Below are 6,974 nucleotides of genomic sequence, written 5' to 3'. Positions count from 1 at the left end.
ATACAAGAAAATCTACCTACATTCTATCTACAACCTCTCTTGAGGTGAATTACATTTCAGTCTTTCATTTACATTTACTTGGAAGTACTTTCTTTCATCATTTGGGTAATTCCAAAATTGGGGTTTGACCTGAAGGCAAACCCCCAATCCCAACCCATTTTCCTCTCTTTTATGTGTGTAGGTTGCACGTGTGCAGCTGTGTTTGCAGATTCATACTCCATTTGTAGAGGCAGATAAACCCTTTTTGTTTCACTGATTTTTTCGGAGGACCGTGTGCACTTTCAACACGGTCCCGACAACTTTTCCTCAAATTCGCAAGGCGGCTTCATCTCAACATATTATAGCCAGATCCAAGTGCACAACTTCAACTCATGCTTCTATCTTGAGTTATAATCATTTCTTTGCTACTTTTACACTTAGTCTTACAACACAATTCAATCATTTTCCATTCTAAAAGAGGGGTTAGCTTGTTATTTCTATCTCATTATTAGTTCATTTAGTATTCAATCTCTTCCCTAAGAGATTGGATCCATTGAATTTACCCCCTCTTTAGCATAATGTGGATAAAGTGTTTGAAGGGAAATCTGCAGTGAAACTTTCATCTCTCCTCAAAGGGAAGAAAAACTTTCCTCTTGATTTCACCATCATTCACCTTTTTCACCATTACAATTGATTCTATCAAGCTAACATAATTAAGCTAATATGATTAAGCTAATATGCAATAAGCTAAGATGCAATATTCTCAATGACTCTAGAGCAAAACTAGCATGATAACAATAAAATCTCTAGAATTCTTGATTAAGAGATGAGAGCCTAAATTTATAGAAAATCCAGAGAGAAAGCGATGATTGAGATTGATTGTTGATGAGCAGTCAAGATTCTCCCAGATGTAGCACAATCCAGATGATTTGCTGTGATTGGATGTTTTCTTCAATTTTGAAGGAGATAAGATTGAGCTAAAATTGAGCTAAAATAAAATAAAACTAATTTATTCCATTTTCCTTTCTTAAAGCAAGCTTTCTTTGATTTATTCCCTTTTATTCAATTTTGCTCCTTTTTTTAAATTTCTTTTTTTAAATAATCTCAAATTAATTCCTTTTTCAAAATAATTCCTTTTATTTTTTATTTAAATGGTAAATTAATTTATTAATTAAATATGTTAGGATATTTAATTAAATAAATAGGATAATTGATTAAAGAGATTTTGACGATTTATTTAATTGAAAAGATTAATTTGCCATGTGACATTGATGATTTAGGAATTAATTAATTAGGTGCTCAAAATTGATTTAATTGCCTTTGGTTAGGACCTTGGTGATGTAGTCGAGATTAGGGGCCCATGGTTTAGATGACCATTTTTAGGGTATTACACCACCCACTTGGTGAAGTATTCAGTGGCAATTATTATGAATTTATGACCATTGGATGAAGCAAGGTGGATTTTCCCTATGAGATCGAGCCCCCACAGAGAGAATGGCCAAGGTGTGACGAACAACTACAAATATTGATAAGGTGCATGTATTTTGTCTCCATGTTTTTGACAAGGAACACATTTCTTCACATAGTGATATGTATCTTCTTCCATAGTTTGCCAGTAGTATCATGTTCGCAAGAGCTTTTTCGCTAGTGTAAGTCGCATGGATTGGTAAAAAGGTAAATTATTCTTTTCTGAAAACCTTTGGATGGTGGTATTCCAGAGGAGGCATGGACTGGTAAAAAGGTAAAATATTCTTTTCTGAAAACCTTTAGTTGTGAAGCTTTTGTCCATGCTGATAAAGAAAACAGAACCAAGCTTGATGCTAAATCTCAGAAATCTACCTTCATTGGATATGGGATAGATGAATATGGCTATTGGTTATGGGATTTTAAAAATAAGAAAATAATTAGAAGTAGAGATGTTATATTCAATGAGAAGGTCATGTATAAAGAACAGATGCAGGAAAAGAAGCATGAACAGGACAAACAAAGATATGTGGTGTTGGATGAGATTCCTGAAAATGAAATGCCATAGGTACCTGATGCTCAGCAACAACAGATTGTCCCACAAACTCTTGCAAGTGTAAGACATTCTACAAGGTTAAGTAGACCCCCTGAAAGATTTTCTCCTTCTTTGTATTCTGTTTTATTAACTGATTCGGGTGAACCAGAAGCATATGAAGAAGCAATGCAGGTGGATGCCAAACAACAGTGGGAGCTAAGCATGAAAGAGGAGATGGACTCCTTGATGAAAAATAAGACTTGGGACTTAGTCCCTTTACTTGCAAAAAAAAGATCCTTGCCTAACAAATGGGTTTATAGGCTAAAGGAGGAGGAAGGAGGTCAGAAAAGATATAAGGCCAGACTTGTGGTAAAAGGTTTTGCACAGAAAAAGGGTATAGATTATGATGAAATATTTTCTCCAGTTGTAAAAATGACTTCAATTAGAACTGTACTTAGTCTTGTGGTTGCAGATGATTTACATCTTGAACAATTAGATGTCAAAACAACTTTTCTCCATGGAGATTTGGAGGAGAAAATTTACATGTTGCAACCACAGGGATATGAGGTCAAAGGTAAGGAGAACTTGGTGTGCAGGTTGAAGAAAAGTTTGTATGGCCTAAAGCAAGCACCCTGACAATGGTATTTAAAATTTGATAGTTTCATGGCTGAACATGGTTATCATAGATGTCATTCTGATCATTATGTATATTTTAAGAGATTGGATAATGGCATTTATAGTATCTTGTTGCTTTATGTTGATGACATGCTTTTTGCTGGGTCTAACATGCAACATATAAATGATCTTAAACAGAAATTAGCCAAGTCATTTGCTATGAAGGATTTGGGTGCAGCTAAGAAAATTCTCGGTATGAGGATTACACGGGACAGGAAAAATAGAACCTTGAATTTGTCCCAAAGTGAGTATATAAAGAAGGTGTTGAAAAGATTTAACATGCAGGATGCAAAAGCAGTTAGTACACCTTTGGCTAGTCATTTCAAATTGACTAAGGAGATGTGCCCAAACGCACAGGAAGAGGTAAATAAAATGTCTAACATCTCGTACTCATCAGTTGTTGGCAGTCTGATGTATGCAATGGTATGCACAAGGCCAAATATTGCACATGCAGTGAAAGTTGTGAGCAATTTTATGAGTAATTCGAGTATGGAACATTGGAATGCTGTGAAATGGATTCTTCGGTATTTGAAAGGAACTACTACGAAGGCATTATGTTTCAAAGGATCTAATGCTGCTCTGAGTGGATTTGTTGACTCTGATCTGGCAGGTGATATTGATTCATGGAGGAGTACTATAGGGTATGTTTTTACTATAGGGGGAACTACAGTCAGTTGGATTTCTAGGCTACGAAAGGTTGTTGCACTTTCAACCACTGAAGCTGAGTATGTTGCTTCTATAGATGCCAACAAGGAGATGATTTGGTTACAATATTTTCTGGAGGAATTGGGTCAGACACAGGAGGATCGCCCATTGTATACTGATAGCCAAAGTGACATTCATCTTGCGAAGAACTTTGCTTTTCATTCAAGGACAAAGCACATTCAGCTCCGGTACCACTTCATCCGGACTGTTTTGGAGGAGGGTCAATTAGGGCTTGAGAAGATTCACACAAGTGAGAATCTTGTCGATATGTTCACGAAGGTAGTTCCATAGGAGAAGTTGATTTCTTCATCAGTTTCTGTTGGTCTTCTTGATTGATAATTGTGGAATTTATACCAGTCAAGTCCAAGTGTTTTATCCAGCGGATGCTGCAAGTACAGTGGTGTCGTCTAGTATCAGTCTCCAAGTGGGAGATTGTTGATATGTGGTGACTAATCAGCAAAGTACTATACACTCAACATGTTATAAAAATGCATGTTATAAGTGGTTGGGATGCTTAAGGAATTGTAAGGTTGATGTACTATTTTTGCTGGATAATAAGAAAGATTGGATGGTTGTGTATGGTGGACGTAACCCATTCTGGGTGAACCATGTTAAATCTCTATGTTATCTGTGTCCTATTTTATTTCTTTATCTTTTGTATTTAAATTTGCATATAATTGTTAGTTCATATTTTCTTCGGATCTGCTTGAAACCCTAACACCTTGATCACCGCTTCATCAATTCTTGTAACTCATCACGCGATTTCAACTTCATGCAATGTACTTGCTCATTCCCAAGATAAAACCATTATCTCTATGTGCCAAAAACTATTTGAAACTCTTTACATACAACATGCATATGTGGCATAGTCATTATCGTTCACCATTTGATCATAAACCAATACAATCGATTCACCAAGCTCCATCGGTTAGGGTTTGGCACATCAACAAGTAGGGTTACCGGTTGATCTCACTGCTTCTTAAGTAATATCGGTTTCCTTCACTTGCTCACCTACTGGTTGCAAAACAACATCATAACAACATTATTACCGGTTACAATTGACATTAATGAAAACATAATAGTTCATCAATGTAATCTTCAATCATCTACCAACAGGTTCATGCAAAGGCAATCTTGTAAGACTTAGGAATATAGTCTCCTTGAGGGGTTATTAGTAGGATGCTTGCTCCCAATCCATTTTGTGTGCACGATACATCAAAATACAACTACCACTTGGTGGGTGTGGAGACAGTCATGATGGCTTCATCAGGGAATTTAGCTATAAGGGGGTGATCTCCTTGAAGAGGGGCTTCAACCAGTTGATCTTATATAACCCGTCCTTTTATGGATTTTTGATCCACATACTCAATGTCAAATTTTCTCAAGAGAATGACCCACTTAGCGGTGCAGCCTATGAGGGCAACCTTAGACAATAAATACTTCAAAGGGTCAATCTTGGCTATGAGCTTTGTCTTGTTGTTGAGCATGTAATGACATAATTTTTGTGTGTTGAATACTAATGCAAGGCAGGCTCTTTCGATGGCAGTTTAGTTTGGCTCATACCCTATAAGAGTGCGGTTGATGTAGTATATTGCATGCTCTTTTCCATTCTCATATGTTTGTGCCAATAATGCCCCCAGTGCCACTAATATTGTTGATATGTACAAAAGAAGTGGTTTCCCTAGGATTGGTGGCATTAAGACTAGAGGAGAGGCCAAGTATTCCTTGAGTTTGTCGAAATCCTTCTTACATAGGCAATCCCACTTGAACTTAGTGACTTTGCGAAGGAGATGAGCAAAGAGATGGCACTTGTCCAGTAGTTGTGCAATGAACCTACGGATGGACTGGAGCTTTCCTTGAAGATTGTGAAGCTTCCTGAGTGTCTTAGGGGGAGGCATTTCCATTATTGCTTTCACCTTTGCGGGATCTACTTTGATGCCTCTCTGAGAAACTATGAACCCTAGGAGCTTACTTGATGCAACTCCAAAGACACATTTCTTGGGATTTAGACACATCTTGTATTTCTCAAGTCTCTCAAAAATTTGCCTTAGGATGAGAATGTGTTATTCTCTTGTTTTTGACTTACCTAGTAGATAGTCTACATAGTCCTCCAATATCTTGTGTAGGAGATCATGAAAAATTGTTGTCATAGCTTGTTGGTAAGTAGCTCCTGCGTTCTTAAGGCCAAAGGGCATAACTTGATAACATAAGGTGCCCCATGGTGTTGTGAATGTCGTCTTATTTTGATCTTCCTCTGCAATCCTGATTTGATTACACCCCAAAAAACCATCCATAAGTGAAAACATTTCATGCCCTGTTGTAAGGTCCATAATCAGTTCTATGTCTGGTAATAGGAAATCATCTTTTGGACATGCTTTGTTCATATCCCTAAAGTCTGTGCATATTCTAATGCCCTTGACAAGCTTGTCAATAGGTACAATGTTGGAGACCCATTAGCGGTAATCAATGGGTCTAATGAATCCTACATCCAACATTTTCTACAATTATGCTTTAACCAATTGTGCTATCTGGGGATGCATCTTGTGTATCTTATACTTAACTGGTTTGGGATCAGCTCCGACTACAAGATTGTGTACCTCTAGTTCTGGATCAAGGCCTGGCATATCTACGTACAACCAAGCGAAGTTGATTTGTGTCTCCTTTAAAAAGCTCATGAAGTTATGTTTCTCTTGATCTATTAATGATTTGGTGAGGAACACATTCTTAGGGTTGTCTTTCGTTCCCATGTTGATTGTGTCAATTTCTTCAATTAGCAGTGGTGATCTTTCCTATTTGGATGGAACTTGATAGGTAAGTCAATTCCCCCATCTTCTAGTGTCTGGTCTAGGTTTTCACTAGAAGATGTGTCCTTGTTTTTACTTTTTCTATGTCCAAAGGTGCCTTAGAAAGGTTTTCACCAGGAGACATTTTCTTTTTATTTTCATTTTTGTGACTGAGGGAGTTGAATTGACTACCAAAGTAAGCTTTTGGGTGAAGATGAATCCCATGAAAAGTCGTACGATTTTCAAGGTCTTGCATATTTAGTAATTCTATAATAGCATCATCATCGACACAGATATCCAAAATATGTGGTTATTGTTGGTCATGGTCAATGAGTTCAGGATCAACCAATTTGAGCTTATATGGTGTCAAAGGGATGATGGGGGTGATGGCATTTACACGGGTATCATCAAATATATCATCTTCGTATTCAAAAGGCATTTCATGGAACTCCTCTCCATCGGAGTCTTCGACGTCAATAGGAGGATCTGATTGGACCCCAGTGATGTTGATCTTAGGTATAGGTGTGAACCCCAAGCCCCTATTATACTTGTATGAAACCGGGGAGATGGGTGCTTTTATACATTTTTCTTCGGGTTCAAGATCATATCTTTTATAGCCCATCCTTCGAATACATTTGGGGATTTTAGCTGGTTCTTCTTCTTCTTCTCGGTACAGCCAAGAGGTGACATCAGTTTCCAGACTCTCCTCATCAAGTGGACCCCACTGTTGGAAGGTGGTTTCTTTGCATTGGATAGTGGGTTTTTCTTATTTTTTGAACTCTTTTGGCTTGTCATATGACTTACGAGAGGGTGGGAGGTAGCCCACATAAAGG

The sequence above is a fragment of the Cryptomeria japonica genome, chromosome 1 (genome assembly GCF_030272615.1).
Source record: "Cryptomeria japonica chromosome 1, Sugi_1.0, whole genome shotgun sequence".
Taxonomy (NCBI): Eukaryota; Viridiplantae; Streptophyta; class Pinopsida; order Cupressales; family Cupressaceae; genus Cryptomeria; species Cryptomeria japonica.
This window is presented reverse-complemented; position numbering follows the sequence as displayed.